At 37.5% G+C, this 22,748-nt stretch overlaps 1 protein-coding gene and 1 non-coding gene across 2 annotated transcripts in view; one reads left to right on the top strand and one right to left on the bottom strand.

Annotated features, from left to right (window-relative positions):
• The window catches only part of CRYBG1 (crystallin beta-gamma domain containing 1), a 228,456-nt gene that overhangs the window by 19,938 nt on the left and 185,770 nt on the right, over window positions 1–22,748 (top strand). The window lies entirely within an intron of this gene.
• Window positions 2,525–2,631, bottom strand: LOC138090006 (U6 spliceosomal RNA). The gene has a single exon (XR_011145834.1). It is a non-coding gene; the product is annotated as a U6 spliceosomal RNA (small nuclear RNA).

Raw genomic sequence — 22,748 nt, 5'->3', positions numbered from 1 at the left:
AGTGGGACAGTTAAGGGATTTTAATTAACTCCTTCCCTATTCTATTCGTCTAGAGCTTCCAGCTTGCTATTGGGGAGGTTGAAGGACATAAACACATATGTTATCTCCAACATTTACACACCAGTCAGTCCCAAATGTTAAAAAACCACATCCAGGGGACACTAGATTGACTGTGGGAAGGTTCCCTAGAAGATGGTTTTCTTAGAAGCAGACTCTATGACAAGGATTCAAGTACAGATAGGATTTGGGAGTGAAGAATGAGTAGGAAAGAGAGGCCAGCCAGTAAACGGGGAGTGATCACTCTCATGGATGGAGGTTAGTCCCCTTGGGAAACCCTGAATGTCGCTGTAGAAGTCAGAGCTGCACCATCCCTGGGCCAGGGGAACTGGAGTATTAGAAGAGCAGGCTCTACCAGTCACTGATTGAGAGCTGCTCCTACAGGGCACTTTCTGCCTCAGGCAGTGTGGGCTCCTGGGGCCAGAAGGCCCCCTGGTGGTGGAAGTCCAGGGACCCCGGCCACCACATCCTGAGGGGGTTACAGTGCCTGCCATTGTCTGGTTACAGTGGTACAGCCAGAGCAATACAGCCAAACTACTGCCCTCTGGTGCCCCAACTGAAGGTAGATAAGCATTCACTTAAAAAAAAAATTAATTTATTTTAATTGGAAGCCAATTACTTTACAATATTGTGGTGGTTTCTAGCATCCACTTTTGGAAGGATGCACCACTCAGGGACACTGAAGCAGTTCACCAGGAAGTGATCAGCAGCCCTCCTCAGCTGCAGAGACTTCCTGTCTACCTCTAAACACAATGGCATGTAGCAGCCAGGGAGGGGCGGGCTCCTGAGTGCCTATTAACCTTAACCGTGAATCTGGGAGGCAGGCCATAGACATTGCAAAAAGACGTGTTGACAGTACACATGCCATCAGTGTAGTCAAAACTGTAGAGCCTAATTGCTGGCTGGCGACACCTGGGACACTTTAAAGGGAGTAGCATCCCTGAGAACTTTGTGATGCAAAGGGTGAAACTTCACAAGGAATATGTTTTTATTTTGTAGAAGCTATCTTTCTGATAGAGAAAACACATTCTCTGAGGTGTTATTAAAGCACACTAGGAGATAACAGAATTTTTTCCTATCAGGTTCTATGGAGAGTCAAGCCAGCTGTCAGCAGTATTCCTGACTGATCTTGAAACTTCTGGAATTTAAAATAGAATGTTTGGCATAAGCATTAAATTCTTGTTCTTTCAGCATCACTCAATTTTATGAAAACTCTATTACTTTCTAGGTGAAGTTGGCTTTTAAAAATCCATCTTTCTACATAAATGCTATTTGTTTGTTGTTGTTCAGTTGCTCAGTTCAGTGCAGTCGCTCAGCTGTGTCCGACTCTTTGTGACCCCATGAATTGCAGCATGCCAGGCCTCCCTGTCCATCACCAACTCCCGGAGTTTACCCAAACTCATGTCATTGAGTCGGTGATGCCATCCAACCATCTCATCCTCTGTCATCCCCTTCTCCTCCTGCCCTCAATCTTTCCCAGCATCAGGGTCTTTTCAAATGAGTCAGCTCTTCGCATCAAGTGGCCAAAGTATTAGAGTTTCAGCTTCAACATTGGTCCTTCCAATGAACACCCAGGACTGATCTCCTTTAGAAAGAATTGGTTGGATCTCCTTGCAGTCCAAGGGACTCGAGAGTCTTCTCCAACACCACAGTTCAAAAGCATCAGTTCTTCGGCACTTAGCTTTCTTTAGAGTCCAACTCTCACATCCATACATGACCACTGAAAAAACCATAGCCTTGATGAGAGGGACCTTTGTTGGGAAAGTAATATCTCTGCTTTTTAATATGCTGTCTAGGTTGGTCATAACTTTCCTTCTAAGGAGTAAGTGTCTTTTAATTTCATGGCTGCAGTCACCATCTGCAGTGATTTTGGAGCCCCCAAATATAAAGTCAGCCAATTTTTCCACTATTTCCCCATCTATTTGCCGTGAAGTGGTGGGACCAGATGCCATGATCTTAGTTTTCTGAATGTTGAGCTTTAAGCCAACTTTTTCACTCTCCTCTTTCACTTTCAAGAGGTTCTTCAATTCTTCTTCACTTTCTGCCATAAGGGTGGTGTCATCTGCATATCTGAGGTTATTGATATTTCTCCCAGCAATCTTGATTCCAGTTTGTGCTTCTTCCATCCCAGTGTTTCTCATGATGTACTCTGCATATAGATTAAATAAGCAGGGTGACAATATATAGCCTTGACGTACTCCTTTTCCTATTTTTTTTTTAATTTTTATTTTTACTTTATTTTACTTTACAATACTGTATTGGTTTTGCCATACATTGACATGAATCCACCACGAGTGTACGTGAGTTCCTAAACATGAACCCCCCCTCCCACCTCCCACCCCATATCATCTCTCTGGATCATCCCCGTGCACCAGCCCCAAGCATCCTGTATCCTGCATCAAACATAGACTGGCGATTCATTTCTTACATGATAGTATACATGTTTCAATGCCATTCTCCCAAATCAAAAAATATGGAACGCTTTACGAATTTGCGTGTCATCCTTGCGCAGGGGCCATGCTAATCTTCTCTGTATCGTTCCAATTTTAGTATATGTGCTGCCGAAGCAAGCACCCTTTTCCTATTTGGAACCAGTCTGTTGTTCCATGTCCAGTTCTAACTGTTGCTTTCTGACTTGCATACTGGTTTCTCAAGAGGCAGGTCAGGTGGTCTGGTATTCCCATCTCTTTCAGAATTTTCCACAGTGTATTGTGATCCACACAGTCAAAGCCTTTGGCATAGTCAATAAAGCAGAAATAGATGTTTTTCTGGAACTCTCTTGCTTTTTCGATGATCCAGCTCAGTTGTATCCAATTCTTTGCAACTCCATGGACTGCAACATGCCAGGCTTCCCTGTCCTTCATCATCTCCCAGAGTTTGTTCCAATTCATGTCCATCGAGTCGGTGATACCATCCAACCATCTCATCTTCTGTCATTTCCTTCTCCTCCTGCCCCCAATCCCTCCCAGCATCAGTCTTTTCCAATGAGTCAGCTCTTCGCATCAGGTGGCCAAAGTATTGGAGCTTCAGCTTCAGTATTATTCCTTCCCATGAATATTCAGGGATGATTTCCTTTAGAATTGAGTGGTTTGATCTCCTTGCAGTCTAACGGATTCTCAAGACTCTTCTCCAGCACTGTGGTTCGAAGGCATCAATTCTTTGGCACTCAGCCTTCCTTATTGTCCAGCTCTCATATCCATACATGACCTCTGGAAAAACCAAAGCTTTGACTATATGGATCTTTGTTGGCAAAGTGATATCTGCTTTTTAATACAATATCTATGTTTATCATAACTTTTCTTCCAAGGACCAAGTGTCTTTTAATTTCATGGCTGCAGTCACCATCTGCAGTGATTTTTGGATTCCCAAGAAAATAAAGTCTGTCACTGTTTCCATTGTTTCCCCATCTATTTGCCATGAAGTGATGGGACCAGATGCCGTAATTTTAGTTTTCTGAATGTTGAGTTTTAAGCCAAGTTTTTCACTCATCAAGAGGCTCTTTAGTTCCCATCTTCGCTTTCTGCCATTAAGATGGTGTCATCTGCATATCTGAGGTTATTGATATTTCTTCTGGCAATGTTGATTCCAGCTTGAGCTTCATCCAGCTTGGCATTTCGCATAATGTGCTCTGCGTGTAAGTTAAATAAGCAGAGTGACAATATACAGCCTTGACATACTCCTTTCCCAATTTTGAACCAGTCCTTTGTTCCATGTCCAGTTCTAACTGTTGCTTCTTGACCTGCATACAGGTTTCTTGGGAGACAGGTAATGTGGTCTGGTATTCCTGTCTCTAAGAATTTTCCAGTTTGTTGTGACCTACACAGTCAAAGGCTTTAGACAATAAAGCTGAAGTAGATGTTTTTCTGGCATTCTCTTGCTTTTCCTATGATCCAACAGATGTTGGCAATTTGATCTCTGGTTCCTTGCCTTTTCAATAAATCCAAGTTTTACATCTGGAAGTTTTCAGCTCACATACTACAAAGCCTAGCTTGAAGGATTTTGAGCATTACTTTGCTAGCATGTGAAATGAGTGCAATTATACGGTAGCTTGAATACTCTTCAGCACTGCCCTTCTTTGGAATTGGAATGAAAACTGACCTTTTACGGTCCTGTGGCCACTGTTTATACAGTGAGAAAACGTGTTAGAAATATGGCTATGTAACCTTGTTTCATATTTTGTGATCATTAAAATTAAATATTTAGCCCAGAATTAAAAGCTAAGTGTTTAAAACTGTTTTCTGTACTACTGGTGTGCAGAAGCTAGCAGAAGGCCTTTGATAATCTGTTTACTTATTATTTTTTAAAAAGGTATTATTAACAGTAATATGCCCTAGTGAATAATTGTCCTTGATTTAGTCACATTGTGAAAGAAAATGATAATGAAGCCATCATGACTATATTGCTATTAGGTAATCTGCTCACTGCAAGGTTATTATTACTTTTTAAATTTATTTTTGGCTGCATTGGGTTTTCGTTGCTGCATGCAAGCCTTCTCTAGTTTTGAGTGGGGGCTACTCTCTGGTTGCAGTGTGTGGGGCTACTTCTCATTGTGGTGGCTTCTCTTGCTGCACAGCAAGGGTTCTAGGCACATGGGCTTAGTTTCCCCACAGCATGTGAAATCTTTCCAGACCAGGGCTTGAAGCTGTATCCCCAGCATTGGCAGGTGGATTCTTAACCACTAGACTACCAGGGAAGTCTGTTACAAGATTACTGATACCCAGATAGGACTAATGGGAAATTCTTGTGATCATTTTCTTATGTCTTCAAGTCCATGAAAGGCAGACAAAAAATCAAGAGGGCAGATGGACTCTTGAGGTAGGATCTTTGGGAAAAGGATGCTGAAAAGTCAACTTGAACTAATTATGAACCAGAATATTACAGATTTTTTAAAAGTATGCGAGGAGGTCTTCTCCTCTAGAGTTTCTGAAAATGTGTTGCTTAGATATCCAAATCAGAATCACCTGGAGAAAAAAGCTGACTCCTGTCTCCACCTTCAAGAATTAAAATGTGGTAGCTTTTGAGTAGGGCCTAGGAATCTGCTTCCCTAGTGGCTCAGTTGGTAAAGAATTTGCCTGCAACATAGGAAACCCAGGTTCGATCCCTGGATTGGGAAGATCTCCTGGAGAAGGGAATGGCAACCCACTCCAGTATTCTTGCCTGGAGAATCCCATGGACAGAGAAGCATGGCAGGCTACAGTCTATGCAGTCACAAAGAGTCGGACCAACTGAGTGACTAAACCTAGCGACTAAACTGAGTGACTCTACCTACCTAGGAATCTTCATTTTAACCCACCTGTCATTAATATTTGAGAACCACAGGTCTATCCCAAGAACTAGGATATAAAAATCTCAAAAAGGTCTTCCCAAGGGCACCCAGCTGCCTGGGGCCAAACCCAGGTCTCTTGAGTTTAAAGTTCATTACTTTATGTTTACAATTTTTATAAATATTTGAGTGCTTCCCAGGTGATGCAGTGGTAAAGAATTCGCCTGCCTATGCAAGAGACTCAGGAGACCCAGATTCAATCTCCAGGTCGGGAGCATCCCCTGGAGAAGGAAGTCACAACCCACTCCAGTATTCTTGCTCGGAAAATCCGTGGACTGAGGAGTCTGGTGGGCTACAATCCATGGGGTCATGAGAGCTGGACATGACTTAGCGACTAAACAGCAACAAAAATCATTGACTACAGAGCCAAATATAGCAGATGTGTAAAGTCTTGATTCTTTTACATATATAAGTGTTAGTTGCTCAGTCGTGCCCGACTCTTTGTGACCCCATGGACTGCAGTCCACCAGGCTTCTCTGTCGATGAGATTTTCCAGGCAAGGATACTAGGGTGGGTTGCTATTTCCTTCTCCAGGGGATCTTCCCAACCCAGGGATCAAACCCAGGTTTCCTGCACTGCAGGCAGATTCTTTACCAACTGAGCTACAAGGGAAGCCCATTTACATATATATACATATGTAAATGAAATTAGGCAAACGACAATAGTAGGAACGGTTTTGGAAGGCTGGACTTTACCTCCTAAAAAAATGCAAAGCACAACAGATGAAAAATTCTGGTATGAATGGATTTCTAACAAGACTCTCTGATATGTATCATATGGTTTGTCACACATATTTTTCCTCTGATCAGCTGTTCATTTCCACATCTGTTGTTCATATCTGTCAGGTTTGCCACAGGTAACTTCCTCCTGCAGTTTTTCATAGTCAATCTTCTACGTGTTCCAGTGCATAAAGAGCTCTGAGCCAGGTGGTTGATGATTGTCTGGACTGGCAAGCTTGAGAGATTAGTACTTGGAGTTAGGGAAGCTGTCATTGTGGTTCTCGTCCCTGTGTGTGACCTAAGCTTTGCTCTAAGAAAAAAAAATGCTTCCTTGCTCATAAATTGCATTTGTCACAAGGCAAGTATTCTTGTGTGGGAAATCCCATGGACAGAGGAGCCTGGTGGGCTACAGTTACGCTTACAAGAGTCACAACTGACCCGGGGTCGGACATGACTTAACAGCTAAACTACAGCAACAACAAAGTTTTTCTGAAGATGTGCAATGTTGGCCATGCAGCACCAGGTGAGAGCAAGTGTGCAGCTCAGCTCAGCACATCACTTCTGAGAGGAGGCAACTTGCAGGGCACTGCCTCCTGATGGTGGGTGGTTAGTGTCCCCTTTGTTTAGGATGGGAAATAACATGAGTTTAAACAAGGCCACAGAGAATCTTTTGTGACCCTCTGGCCCCATAGGAGCTTCTCAGGCACCTGGGCCTTGTTCTTCAGAGGGGACAGAACTGAGACAGGTTGATTTGGAACCAGATTTGATTCTGACATTGATTAAAAGCAAAAGTAGCATTTGGAGACAATTGCTCTGTCTCCTCTGTTCCTATTCCTTCTTGTTCTTGTAACTGAATCTTAATCCAAGAAGGATTTCAAGGACTTAAAGAGGCATGAAATATTACAAAGTAGCATGATTTACAAATACAGTAAAACAACAGGAAAAAACAAAGGTGGGACCCAGGTTAATAAGAAGTAAGACTAAATTTGCTGATCATAATGACCCACCCACTTGTATGACTGGGCTTCAGATTTGGCACTGAGTTTTCTAATACTCTCAGTAAAACAAGAAATGGTCTAAGTTACACACTTCAGTCCTTAATTTAGATACAGACCCATAGGGAGAATTATAACACTTCTTTTTACTCAGAGCAGATTCTCTCTGGGGCATTCTTATAAAAGAGAATTCTATAAGGAACAATGTTATTGAAAATTTCTTAAAATAGATTGTCTCTTAAAGCCCCTAATTTGATTTGGAATATAGTTTAGTTAAGGTAGTTTTGCATGAGGCCAATACAAAGGCTAGAAAACTGGCAAATCAATAAAATGGCAGTATGAAGTTGTAGGGATTTTTAAAAATGTGTTGAATTATCAGAATTTCCACACACAGTGAGATTAATTATAACTGGAGTTGCAACATGCTTTGAATTCTGAATGGAAAGAAGTATCTTGATATAAGAGGTGAGGAAAGAAAAAAAGGCCAAGGAAGATAAGCTGGTAACCTGCCTTTCATATGCAGGAGAGATGGAAGTCTCCAAGTTTCCACTTCCCTCACTGGGCATGGAGCATGATGCTGCTGCCCCTTCCTCTAAACTCATAGCCGACCCTCTCTCTTCTCCCCTGCCCAGTAGTCTTATTATCAGCACTGTCTTGTACTCTGAAAAGTTCCTTGTTTGGATGATAAGTTATAAGGTCACCCCACCAAATCTGAGGCCCATCTGTTGCCTAGACTGCTTTTTTCTAAGTTCAAACTTAAGCTTCGGGAGACTGGTGAATTACATGTACTTCTTTTCTATATGTGTTGAAAAACTTCCCTGAAAGTCTGAAAATCACTTTATGGACAATTTTGCTACCTAGATCTTTGCACTTCCAAATATTTTAAGGGTCCTGAACTATCTTGGGGCTAATGCAAGAGCTAATGAGCTTAAATGCAAACAAGGGAGGGGAGATTTGATCCGCTTTTCCATCCTGTCCCTTCCCTCTATCCCAGCTTGGACCTAAATATTCTTCATAAATTGTTGGCCATTGTTTCTTCATTCTAGCTCCATTATTAGTGATTTCAGAGCAAACTATCTTTATGGTTTAAAAATATCTTGAGTATATAATTTTATCTGTATTAAGACATTTCACTTTCAGCAGGAGACTCATAAACACAGGATACACTTCTGTTCTAGAGTAGAGTAGTATTTTCTGGTATCAACCATCAGTGTGCAGAGAAAAATGCCATCTAATATATGGCCTTGTGAATTATGCTTTTCACTTTATGGGTTCAGATTGGCAAGTTTATTGCTCAAGTTGTTTATTTCTATGTACTCTCCTAATAATCAGAGTAAGATGCCACCATATAAGAAACAGTATTCAGTTATAGCCATCTTATAAAAACCCTAGCTTTATACCATAGAAGTGGCTATCTAAGAGAAAAATCAGTGTCTTTTATACAGTTTTAACCATTTTAAAATAAAAATAGAATTCTTTACTGTGACAGCTAGGAGTGTTTAGTACTTCTAAACTTAAAAAAAAAAAGTGATACCTAAGCATAAAAATTAGCACTGGCATGGAATTGGTACCAGTTTCACCAAATTCTAAATTGCCCAATGTGTACTTTATATTTTTGCTCATCTATTTACCCTTTGTTCAGTACGGAAGTTGCACCTCAAATTAAAATTCCTTTCCCCAAATCTTCCTTTGTAGTTTTATCTGTCACTTTCATAATTTAAAAAATATCTTTCATATTATAGATTAAAAATTGCTTTTTCTTGATGTATGATTTGTATTTATTTGATTACTAGGGAAGTAGAAATCACTTTATGTGCTTTTTGGCTATTTATTTGTATTTCTTCTTTTGTGGAATATTCTTTGCCAATTTTAATACTGGTGTGTCTGTATTTTCTAGTTTAGGAGTTAAATTAGAGTGGGCAGAGGGTTTTTATTGGCAATATGCTTTTTATTTACATGGTGAATGGAACCACTTTTCTTTTACAAAATTCAAGTCTATGTGTCCAATTAAAAATTTTTTATGAAGCTTAGTAGTGTATCAAATTTTGCCAAAATTAATTTCCTATGAAATAAATGAACCAATTGCTTCAAAATTTAATGCATTCTGGTAAGACAGAGATCACCTATCTTTTAGTTTGTCTTAAATTGTATTTTACAAAAATAGTAATTATTTACCTCTTATATGCTTTAAGTGTGTTTTCTTTCTTGAGCAGGAATTGAAGTAATTTGTACAACATGTGTTAGCTGAATTTTTTTTGTGAGAGATGGTTGAGTCCTTTTTGACATTTATTTTTATGAATTATATATCTATTATACATATGGGCATATTTTATCACTGTTTTTTGCTTGATGAGAGGTAGGTTTCTGTTGGATTGTGATTTGGGTTTTTTTTTCAGCTGCCATAATTTGTCATTAATGTGGAAATTGACTTTATTTCATAATTACTATTAAAATAATTTGGGGCTTCCCTGGTGGCTCGGTGATAAAGCATCCGCTTCCAACGCAGGAGACATGGGTTCAGTCTCTGGGTCGGGAAGACCCCTGGAGGAGGAAATGCAACTCACTCCCGTATTCTTGCCTGTATAATCCCATGGACAGAGGAGCCTGGAGGGCTACAGTCCAAGGGGTCGCAAGTAGTTGAACACGACTGAACACGCACCATTACCACACACCACCACATTAAAATAATTTAAGTGCTCACTCTTTTGCCAAAATAAGTTATTTTTTATGTCTGTGATTTTAATGGAAAATAATCTCTATATCAAGGTAAATAGTTTAATTTTATCCCCAAAGTCTGTTACTGTTCAAGAACAAATAACATTAAGATGAATTGTTTGTAAGATAGACCTATAAAGAAAGCTGTATTCTGATCAGAACTGCCAAAGAACAAATATTCTACTGTTCAGAGATGCTGGATTATCACAGCTTGGTAACAAATCAGAGAATATTATTACAGAAATTACCAGAGGTTCTTTGGTGCTTCCTTGTTAAATCACAGTGTCTGAAGCAGTGGCATGTTGTAAGAGTGCTCATCTGCTTTCTTGCCCCCTCCTCTCCCTTCCTATCCTCTCTTTCTTCACTTTACTTTTCTCTTCTTTCATTTCTAATTGTGGTATAGCTTACAGAGAGCAAAGTAGCAACCTATACAGCTATTACTTATTACTAGTACAGCTGGTTTATTTTTTTATGTATTTATGCACCCAGGTAATCACAACTCAGATAAAAATACAGAACAATGAAAGCACCCAGAAGGCTTTCTTGTGCAATGCCCACTTCCTCCCCCAATCCCCAATGTGAAAATAACTGCTGTTCTGTTCACCATGAATTAATTTTAATACTTTTATGTTCACATCATTGGAATCATATGGCATGTGTCTAGCTTTCACTCAATATTACATCTATAAGAATTGTCCATACTTTGCGTAGCAATAGTTGTATAACATTCTATTATACAGCTATGTCACAGTTTATTTTATATCTTCTATCATCATGGGACCTTCAGGGTGTTTCCAGTTTTTTTCACTTTGATGAATAAAGCTCTTATGGACATTCTTGTATATGTCTTTTGATGAACATAAATATGTACTCATTTCTGTCTGGTATACTCAAAATTCAAATTGCTGGGACCTAAGGCAAATATATGCTTTGTTCAATAGCTGTTTCCAAACTATTTTCCAAAATGATTGTACAAACTTAATTTCCCAGTAGTAGTGAATTAGAGTTCTGGTTGCTTGTTAGCCCTTTTGTCCTTTTCATTTTGATCATTCTCATGTGCACTGGTGATGGATAGTATATCTCACTGTGGTTTTAGTTTATCTTTTGTCCTTGGTAACTAATGATGTTGAGCACCTTTTCATAAAATTACTGGCCAGTTGATATCCTTATTTTATGATGTGACTGTTTAAATATTTTACCTGCTTTAGAACATGGACTATTTTTTTTTAATTATTTATATGCATTCTTCTATATCTTTTACATATGTCAATAATATATTTATCAATTTTTTTCTTTCATAGTTCTTTTATGTTTGCTGTTTTGGAAATCTTTGCCTACCGTATAATAGACATGTAGTGAATATTTAATAGATGAATGAACTGTGGGGACAAGTAGTATTTTCTACATTTTATAAGGAGCAGTTCACAGTACCAGTTACTTCTATTTGAGGTGGTCTATCTATATTATTGGTGTTGTTTTATCTTCAGTCTTATTTCACGGAAATAAACTACATTTTATAATATACTGATTGCTGTTTCCCTCACTCTGCACCACTGCTGCATGAGAATGTCTCCTGCCTTCATCAGAAGGTTGAGAAACATCTATTGAGAACAGCTGACAAGTCTGGGTGAGTTGCTCTATGTGTGTGCTGCAGAAGATAGGCAAATATTTGTTTATTTGCTCCTGATGAATCACCCAAGATTGCATGGCTCTGGTTGAGCAGCCAGTGCCCTCCACATGTACACACTCCATACTTAGATGTCTTCTGCAGATTTCCTATTTCTTCTCTTTTTTGGCCACTCTTTCTAGAAGCATCTTACTAGGAACTTGTACACTTTATACACATCAGCTTCCCTGACAGCATATTTTTTGGGCATCTCTGAACCTTGCTAATAAGTGTCTCTAACATTGTCTGTCTCTCTCTTTGTCTTCTTTACTCCATGTTTTCTGAAGGTTCTGTGTCTTCTATCTTCCAAGTGCGAAACAGCATCTTACACTCATGGGTGTTTGCTACTCATTGTTCATTAAATAGTTATCGTTTCTGCATCACGTCATTTCAGTTTATCACAAATAATTCAGAATGTGTTGGTCAAGATTTTCATTTCCTTCAAACCTCCAAGCTTCTCTTATGCTCTGATAAGATTATCTTAAAGTTGTTATCAAGGGATTGTTTTAAGTGATCAAATTCTGCAAAAGCTGAGCATTAGAACACCACAATTTTCATTCCTGGCATTGATAAGCACCCTATCTGGTAAAGAAGAAATAAAGTAATGTTCATTATTTCCCAACTACAAGTTTGTTTTCTAAAGGAGAGCAGTTTCTAAACAAGTAAGTTGAGTTTGTTTCATAATAGTGCATTCAAGTTAAATGAACCATGTAATTTCTGCTTATGAATGTTAAGTTAAAAAGGAAACATTATTTTGAAAAAACTTGAGCAGCTTAATCTTTCAAAGAAGAAAAAAAGTATTATTTGGTAGTGCAATGCCTTAGGGAGGTTATAGCAATAGTGTGTTATATGCACACAGCAGGAATTTATAGTAATCATATTTTAAAGTGCTCTTTCTAAACATACTAAGACTTCATAGGAAAAGTATAAAAGCACTGAGATCTTAAGTATAGCTCAGTATATACCTGATGATTTGTAAAGGACAATTCAAAGGAAAAGGAATCACCTATATCTACTTCTGAAAAGTGAAAACCTATAAACTATATTTCCCTGAGTTACTCTAAGATATTACAATAAAATATTATGTGTTATTATTATATCATATTTTTAAGAGTGCTTTAAATATTGAATCTCCTTTGAAATTATGGGTATACTGTGGAGTTCCAAGGAGTGCTAATAATACCCATCTATTTGTAGTTCAGTTGCTTAATCATCTCCGACTCTTTGCGACCCCATGGAGTGCAGCATGCCAGGCTTCCCTGTCCTTTGCTATCTCCCGGAGTTTGCTCAAACTCATGTCCACTGAGTCAATGATGCTATCCAACTACCTCATCCTCTGTTGCCCCCTTCTCCTCCTGCCTTCAATCTTTCCCAGCATCAGAGTCTTTTCCAATGTGTTGGCTCTTCCCATCAGGTGGCCACAGTATTGGAGCTTCAGCATCAGTCCTTCCAATGGATATTCAGGGTTGATTTCCTTTAGGATGGCCTGGTTTGATGTCCTTGCAGTCCAAGAGACTCTCAATAGTCTTTTCCAGCACCACATTTTGAAAGCATCAATTCTTCAGCACTCGACCTTTTTTATGGTCCAGCTCTCATATCTGTACATGACTATGGGAAAAGCCGTAGCTTTGTCTTCTTTAAAAATTGTTTTTGTTTTGGGGGAATTCTTGATGGTCCATTGGTTGAGAGTCCACCTTCCAATGCAGGGGACGCAAGTTCAATCCCTAGTCAGGAAACTGAGATCCCACGTACTACAGGGTGACTAGGCTTGCATGCCTCAACTAAGACCCAATGCAGCCAAATAAATAACTACTAAAATTTTTTTTCGTTTTGAATTGTTCAATATGTTTTCATGCACAAAAATCTTTTTTTTTTAACAAATTTTATAACTATTAGCAATGTTATATCTGTCTCCTTTTTTTAAGAAAAAAAATTGCCAATGTATTTTAAGGCTATTCCCCATTCATTCCATTTTCTTCCCTTTTAGTTGTTATTTTAAACTGAAATTGGTGTGTATGCTTCCCACACATGCTTGTGTATGTGCTCATAGGTGATATATATTATTGTTTTTTAAAAATTTTAAATGTAGACAAATAGTATAGTATTTCTTTTACCTCTCCTTTTATGATCTGCTTTTTCAAATATTTCATCCTTACATTTTTTTGAGATTTATCTATGATGGTATAAGTAGATTTAGTATTTTTTAACTGCTATAGAAATGTACATTTTTTTGCGACACTATAATTTATTTATATCAAATCTCTTCTGATAGATATTTAGGTTTTTCTGATATTTCTAATTTTTTACCATGTGAAAACACCACCCTGTTTGAGTGTAAACACTGAATAAGCTACCAATTCAGAGGGCAACAAAGAGCACACGACAGTCTTCCATATTTAAACACCAAATAATGATAGTATTAGCGTCTGTGTATGACTTCACCAACCTCTAGCAAGGAAGAGTTCTATCACTCTTGCCAGAATATATAATTTTGTTTCTGATATTTCAAGAAAGACCATTTTTCCTCATTGACAGCTTTGGCACCAGACACAGAAAAACCAGCACTGAAAATCTCTGGCATGCCATTCATAGCATGGGTCAGTGGAGAGGCCAAGTCTAATGATATTTTCTTTTGACCAAATATGCAAACTATGTGGCAATGAGCACACTTTCATTATAGCACATGTATGAAAGTTTCTCTAGAGGAAAAACCCAGAAGTACACTTGCTGGATAATAGTATATGTTAAACTTTACTAGAAAGTAGGAAATTATTTTCCAATGTGGATTTATCAAAATGTGTGAGTTTCCATTTCCCACATCCTCAACAACACTTGATATTATCCAACTATTAAATTTTTGCTAATCTGACAGGTATAAAATGGTATCTGAGTGCAGTCATTAAATTTTAAGAAAATTTTAATTTGGAAACATTTTCAAACTTAGTATAAACATTTTCAAAATAGTACAAAGAACTGTCATATACTCTTTATCCAGATTCACTAATTGTTAAAAGACTTTGCCTGATTTGCTCTATCATTCTCTCTATATATGCATATTTTCTGAGTCATTTCAGATTAAACTGTTTGCATTGTGCCCTCTTATACCAAAATCTTTGAATGCATATTTCCTAAGAATAAGAACCTCTCATCTTATCCCAGTATAATAATCAGCTTCAAAAAAATTAACATATAATACTTTAATCTACCACTCACAATTTTGTCCATTGACTAATGATGCCCTTTATAGAAATGTTCTTCTTTGTTCAGAATCAGGCATATTATTTGATTGTCACAAGTCTTTGACCTTTAATCTGGATCAGATCCTCAGCCTTTCTTTACTATAAAGAATATAGAATACAAGAATATAAGAATACAGTCTTCATGTGTTAGCAGAATGTTCTTTGAGTTTTACTGTAGTTTAATCTACATTTTCCTGTTGAAATTTTTAATATGTGTATTGGTTATTTAAATTTTCTGTGAATTAATGCATGTATTTTTTGCACTTTTTTCTACTGAGTCATCCTTGAGTTCTTTTCTGTATTCTGGATACTAATCCTTTGCTTGTTATATGTATTGTGAACAACTCCTCTCAATTTTGTTGTTATTTTGTGCCTTTTTTGTTGTTATTGTTTAACTTTAATGGTTCCTTGTGTAATATAGAAGTTAAAAAAATTAATGTAATAAAATTTATCAGTATCTCCCGTAAGATTTCTTCTTAGTCTTCCTCAAAATTTCCTTGGCTATTTTTGGCCTTTTGCTCTTCCATTATAAAATTAGTATCAGTTTGGTAAGGCTGTTGAAAAGCTCTAATGGCATTTCTCTTCGAAAAACAGTGGGTTTAGAGGACAATTGGAAGGAAAATTTAACATTTTTGTGAATTATTCTTATCTATAATTATATCTCTTGATTTTTACCTTTATTCCTGTCCTTTAGGAAAGATTATAATTTATTCTTGAAGGCCTTGACTGTCTGTTTTTTGATGCCTAGATAACTGTAGTTTTTGTTGTTGTAGACAGAATTTAAACAATTTTTTTTACATTTTCTAATTGTAGTTTGGGGTATGTAGAAACTAACTGATTTTTATACAATGATCTTAAATGTAACAACCTTGATAAGCTCTCTTTTTACTTTTAGTAGTTTGTAGATTGCCTTGGATTTTCTTACAATCATTTAATCTATGAATAAAAACAATTTTGTTAAATTTTTCCTAATCTTTATACTGTATTTCTTTTTCTCATCTTTTGCACTGACTAGAAATTCCAGGTCAGTGATGAATAGATATGGTGATTGGAGCATCATTGTCTTAATCTTGGCTTTAAAGAGACTATTTCTAACATTTCCCTGTTGTGTGATGCTTGTTGTTCAGTCGCTCAGTTGTGTCTGACTCTTTGTGACCCCATGGACTGCAACACACCAGGCTTCCCTGTCCTTCACTATCTCCCAGAATTTGCTCAAACTCATGTTCATTGAATAGGTGATGTCATCCAACCATCTCATCCTCTGTCGTCCCTTTTTTCTCTTGCCTTCAGTCTAACCCAGCATCAGGGTCTTTTCCAGTGAGACAGCTCTTTGCATCAGGTGGCCAAAGTATTGGAGCGTCAGCTTCAGCATCAGTCCTTCCAATGAATATTCAGGATTGATTTCCTTTAGAATCAACTGGTTGGATCTCCTTGCTGTCCAAGGGACTTTCAAGAGTCTTCTCCAGCACCACAGTTCGAAAGCATCAGTTCGTTGGCACTCAGCCTTCTTTATAGTTCAACTCTCACATACATACATGACTACTGGAAAAAACCATAGCTTTGACTATATAGACATTTGTCAGCAAAATGATGTCTCTGCTTTTTAATGTGATGTCTATGTTTGTCATAGCTTTTCTTCCAAGGATCAAATGTCTTAATTTCATGGCTGCAGTCACAGTACACAGTAATTTTGGAGCCCAAAAATAGGGTCTGTCACTGTTTCCATTTCTTCCCCATCTATTTGCCATGAAGTGATGGGGCTGGATGCCATAATCTTTGTTTTTTGAATGTTGAGTTTTAAGCCAACTTTTTCACTCTCCTCTTTCACTTTCATCAAGAGGCTCTCTAGTTCTCCTTCACTTTCTGCCATTCGGGTGGTATCATGTGCATATCTGAGATTATTGATATTTCTCCCAGCAATCTTGATTCCAACTTGAGCTTCATCTAGCCTGGCATGATGTTCTCTGCATATAAATTAAATAAGCAGGGTGACTATATACAGCCTTGATGGACTTCTTTCTCACTTTTGAACTAGTGCATTGTTCCACGTCCGGTTCTAATTGTTGCTTCTTGACTTACATACACGTTTCTCAGGAGGCAAGTATTGTGGTCTGGTATTCCCATCTGTTTAAAAATTTTCCGTAGTTTATTGTGATCCACACAGTCAAAGGCATTAGCGTAGTCAGTGAAGCAGAAGTAATGTTTTTCTGGAATTCTCTTGCTTTTTCTATGATCCAATAGATGTTGGCAAATTTGATCTCTTAGTTCCTCTGCCTTTTCTTTTAAGGGATTCTTGCCCACAGTAGTAGATACAAGGGTCATCTGAGTTGAATTCATCCATTCTCGTCCGTTTTAGTTCACTGATTTCCTAAAATGTCAATGTTCTCTCTTGCCATCTCCTGTTTGACTACTTCCAATTTACCTTGATTCATGAACCTAACATTCCAGGTTCCTATGCAGTATCATTCTTTGCAGCATCAAACTTTACTTTCATCACCAGACACATACACAACTGGGCATCATTTCCACTTTGGTGATGCTTTATGCTTTTTGTAGAAATCATTTGTCAGGGAAGAACTCCAACCTCATTGAGAATTACAAAAAGTAACAAGACTCCAAAAGAGACACAAGGCATCAGGTTGTCTTGCCATCACTCCATAGATGCCTAAAGTCGATAAGGAGACTCAGTGGATCAGAGCAAGACAGTTTGTTATTCACACAGAGCAAACAGCATGAGCATCAGCAGGGCAATGCCAGTTCTCCTGACCCCCAAGGACCTCATTGTGGGGTGTGCCAAGCTGCAAAACCCAGGGCTGAGAACTCAGCACCTTTTACATCAAGCAGTAAATGAGCCAGTCGTCCCCCACAGAACAAGTTGTTGTCCTGAAGTCTTGTCACAATTGCCTCAATCTATTTTAATTGGCTGTGTGACTAGCTGCAGAAATGGCTCAAGAATAGGCTGGCTAAGACCGTGAGATTTGGCCTATTCAGAAACATCCTATAAGGATGTTTGGAACCAATAGCTGACTGCCTTTCACAACAAGATTTTCTATAGTTTGCTAGAGGATTTTAACATGAATGGCCACTGAATTTTACCATGAGGTTTTCTGTGTATATTTAAAAAACACAGATTTTCTCCTTTAATCTGTTTTTCACATTTGTTATATTAATAGTAGCATCAATTGTCTCATGTGAAGTCAGGCTGGAATTTGTGGAGTAAATTCTTGGTGAAGATATATTTTATTTTGTATACTTGGAGAAATTCATTTTGCTAATATTTTATTTAAGCATTTTTATGACTGTACCTATAATTAAGTTGGCCCATAATTTTGTTTTCTTTATAACCCATGTCTGTTTGGATATCAAGGATATATGAGCCTTAAAAAATGTTACCAGAAGCTTTAGTAAAGGTTACCATAAAAATATTAGGGCCAGTGAATTTTTGAGTAATTTTTAGAATACTGTTTCAGTTTCCTCACTAGGACTTTACTCCCTGTGTCTATTTTGAGTCAATTTTAGTTATTTATATACTTTTAGAAAAGTTTCTACTCTTTACATTTTCAAATATATTGGCATAATATTTTAATGATTTAGAAAACCATTTCTGTTCCTGCAGTTCAGTTTCTGTCATTATTCCTCATGTTTTTAATTTCCTTTTTCCTCTCAAGTATGTGTTTCCTATTTCATTAATTTTGAATCTTATCTTTATATCCCTTTTCATTTAAGTTTATACTGTTCCTTTTCTAATTTATTAGGTGAATGCTTAGTTCATTAATTTTTAGTCTTTCTTTATTTATATACATGCACATATACATATATATTTAAAACTAAATTATCTTCCAAGTACCGATTTATCCAAATACCTTTAATTTGTTATACAGTATTTTTATTGTTGTTCAACTGTGTTTTACAGTTCTAATTATGACATATCCTTGGGCCCATGAATAATTTAGATATGAGATTACAAATTTTCAAAGACACAGGATTTTATTTTCTCTGAGTAGTGGTTTTGCTTCTGCTTTACCTGCCAGAGTTTCATCTATTCAACTCCTATTCAAGTCAAGTATTCGCATTTATAACTCAGCTTGTGATTATTGCATTACAAGGTAAATGCAAGGTCTATAAATTCAGACTTTGGCATTGTGTTTTTCATGGGAGACTTTTATCCCTATCCTGAGCCCTGGGCATGTAGCAGGCTTTCTTAGTCTTTCCGTGGGTCAGTGGTGGTGGGGGGTGCAGTGTTTATCCTTCCCTTTCCATGGAGGATGTATGCTACCCATGGATCCGATTTTATGACCAGGTCTTATTTCCAGCTCTCTGCCTTGCATGATCCCAGGGCTATGCAACTTGTTTCCTCAGGATCATTAAAGCCCTAATCTCTAGATATTAGAGCTTATTTCTGGATTTGCTCTCCCCATCAGGATGTCTGAGTGCCAGCTTGTGCACTCATTTATTTTGCTTTGAGTTCTGTATTTCTGATGCCAAGATATTTGTTTTTCTTTCTCTTTCTCTCTCTCTTTTTAGCTCAGCTGTGAATTTTAATTTGGTAAAATTTATCTCACATTTCCGTGTTTATAGTGAGAGTGTCAACCTTTGATTAACCTCTCACAGATCTGTCCAAACAGAACTGTGACTCCTGCTTCAGAGTGGACAGAAAATGAACTCATAAATTCAGTGGGAAGTAAAGAGCACATCACAGTTCTTCTATAGTTAATACATTAAGTAATTATAATATTAGCACCTGTGTGTGTGACTTTACCAACCTCTAGCAAGGGAGAATTCTACCACTCTTGCCAGAATATGTAATTTCATTTCTAGCATTTCAAGAAGGACTGATTTTTCCTTGTTGACATCTTTAGCACCAGAGTCAGAAAAACCAATACCTGAAATCTCAGGTATGCCAGTTGCAGCATATGTAAATAGAAAGGTCAAGTTTAATAATATTGTCTTTTGACCAAATATGCAGACTGTGTACTTGCTGATTCCCTGTTCTGCCAGAAAAACAAGACCTCGGGGCAACACCCACTGCTTGAATTTTGATTGATTATGTCATGGTATGCAAAGACATCCAAACTGAAGTTGGCTGTGGTATTACATGAAGTCATTGTATTTAAGTGCTATATTTTTCCAAATGACTTTAATCCTGGCTCACTTTACTTTTAACATGTACATGACTATAGATTTAAAGAGGACTTGAAATCATTGTTTTAGAAGTTGCCTCAAATAAGACAACACCAGATTATAGTCTAGGAGCTGTAAGGGTTAGATATTTTTAACAAGCTGCATTCAGATCATGGCCTGCACCATAATCCTTCTATAATCCTCGGCTTTAGGTCCCTCATTTCTGATAAAGAAGAGGGTGTGATCAAGGAACACAGAGTGCAGAAGTCGGCATTATGCCCAGAATGAGATGGCTTGGGGTCATTGGAAGGTTATTTTCATACCTGCCTCTATGAAATCAGTGGGGCGTATCACCATCCACTCTCTGACCACTGAGTGATAATCTCTACATTCGAAACATTTCTAACAAAGGATTGACTAGGGATAAATTGTTAATACTCACCCACTCCCTGTTTAATTCCAGGAAATACTGTGATTTTTACCCTTTGCTTGTATAAATGCAGGAATTTGAGCTGCTGTACCTCTGTATCAGTGAAACCTTTGGGTATCGACTGTCTCTGAATTAAATTTATAGGGCCCTACATTCTCTGGTAATTAGTGTTATCATGAGACGTACCATAGTTTATCAGTAAGTGCCCCAAATACCAAGTCTCATTGCTCTATCATACAAATTCTTTCATTTTTTTTCTCCAGGAAGTTATGAAGTACAATATATAGACTGAATCCTTGCCCATCTTCCCTGCTTTCAAGGATCTCGGACCTAGTAGACATGAGCATACTAAGCAGAGGGAAGAGAATAACAACTATAAAAATTCAACAATTTTTTCAGTGAATTCAGAAGCCATTTCAGCAATTGATGGCAAAATTCTGTCTCCTATAAAATATACAGAAAGTGTTTTTCTATTGAAGTATATAGTTTATTTATAATATTATGTTAGTTTCAGGTGTACAGCTTAGTGATTCAGCAATTTTTTCTGATTATATTCCATTATAGGTTATTATAAGATATTGAATATAATTCCTTGTGCTATACAGTACATCCTTTTTGCTTATCTATTTTATGTGTAGTAGTTTGTATCTGTTAATCCTATAGTCCTAATTTGCCACATTCCTTTGGTAACCATAACTTTATTTCCTGTATCTGTGAGTCTCTTTTTATTTTGTTTATAGATGCATTTGTATTATTTTTTAGTTTCCACATATAGATGATGTCATACAGTGTAAATCTCTCTCTGTCTGACTTCACTAAGTATAATACTCTCTAGGTCCATCCGTGTTGCTGCAGATAACATTACTTCATTCTTTTTTATGGCTAAGTAATATTCCTCTGTGTGTGTGTGTGTGTGTGTGTGTGTGTGTGTGTGTGTGTGTGTGTATACACACACACAGTCATAACTTTTTAAGCTAATCATCTGTTAATGGCCACCTGGGTTGTTTTCATGTCTTGGCTACTGTAAATAATGCTGCTGTGAATATTGGGATGCATGTATCTTTTTGAATTAGAGTTTTTATTTTTTCTGGGCATTTACCCAGGAATGGGATTGCTTGATCATACGGTAGCTATTTTTAGTTTTTTAAGAAACTTCTGTACTGTCTTTCCATAGTGGCTGCACTAGTTTACATTCCCAGTAAGGAGTTCTCTTTTCTTCCCACCCTCTTCAGTCTGTATTATTTGTAGACTTCTTACTGCTACTGCTGCTGCTAAGTCACTTCAGTCGTGTCCGACTCTGTGCGACCCCACAGATGGCAGCCCACCAGGCTCCCCGGTCCCTGGGATTCTCCAAGCAAGAACACTGGAGTGGGTTGCCTTTTCCTTCTCCAATGTGTGAAAGTGAAAAGTGAAAGTGAAGTCACTCATTCGTGTCTGACCCTCAGTGACCCCATGGACTGCAGCCCACCAGGCTCCACTATCCATGGGATTTTCCAGGCAAGAGTACTGGAGTGGGGTGCCATTATGACAGCCATTCTGACAGGTATGAGGTGGTACCTCATTGTAGTTTTTAATTTGCATTTCTCTAATAATTAGTGAGCATCTTTTCGTGTGCTTGTTGGCCATCTGTATGTCGTCTTTGGAAAAATTTCCATTTAGGTCATCGTCCCCTTTTTTGATTGCATTGTTTGAATTGTTTGTATATTTTGAATATTAGTCCCTTGTTGATTGTATAATTGGCAAATATTTTCTCCTAGTCCATAGTTTGTCTTTTCTTTATGGTTCCTTTGCTGTGCAAAGGCTTTAAATTTGATTAGGTAGATTTGTTCATTTTTACTTTTATTTCTTTTGGATCAGGAGACTGATCTAAGATAACATTGCTACAGTTTTTATGAGAATGATTTGCCTAGGTTCTTCTCTAGGAGTTTTATGATATCATTTTATGTTTAGGTCTTTAAACCATTTTGGGTTTATTTTTGAATATGATATAAGGAAGTGTTCTGATATCTTTGATTTATATATAGCTGTCCCACTTTCCCAGCACCACTTGTTGAAGAGACTATCTTTCTTCATTTTATATTCTTACTTCTTTTGTTATAGATTTAACTGTAGGTGAGCAAGTTTATTTCTGGGCTCTCTATTATCGTCCATTGATCTATATATTAATATCAGTGTTTTGATTACTGTGGCTTTGTAGTGTAGTCTGAAGTCTGGAAGGGTTATGTCTTCAGCTTTATTCTTCTTCTTCAGGATTGCTTTGGCAATTCTGGGTCTTTCGTGATTCCATATAAATTTTAGGGTTATTTGTTCTAGTCTTGTGAAAAATGTCATAGGTATTTTGATAGAAATTATATTAAATTTGTAAATAGTTTTGAGTACTATGGCCATTTTATTTTTTTATTGGAATATAATTGCTTTACAATGTTGTGTTAGGTTGTACAGTGTTAGGTTTATACACATGAATTAGCCACACGCATAAATAT

The sequence above is a fragment of the Capricornis sumatraensis genome, chromosome 13, assembly GCF_032405125.1.
Source record: "Capricornis sumatraensis isolate serow.1 chromosome 13, serow.2, whole genome shotgun sequence".
In the NCBI taxonomy this organism is placed as follows: Eukaryota; Metazoa; Chordata; class Mammalia; order Artiodactyla; family Bovidae; genus Capricornis; species Capricornis sumatraensis.
The sequence above is the reverse complement of the archived record's forward strand: the minus strand, read 5'-3'. Positions and strand labels throughout refer to the sequence as shown.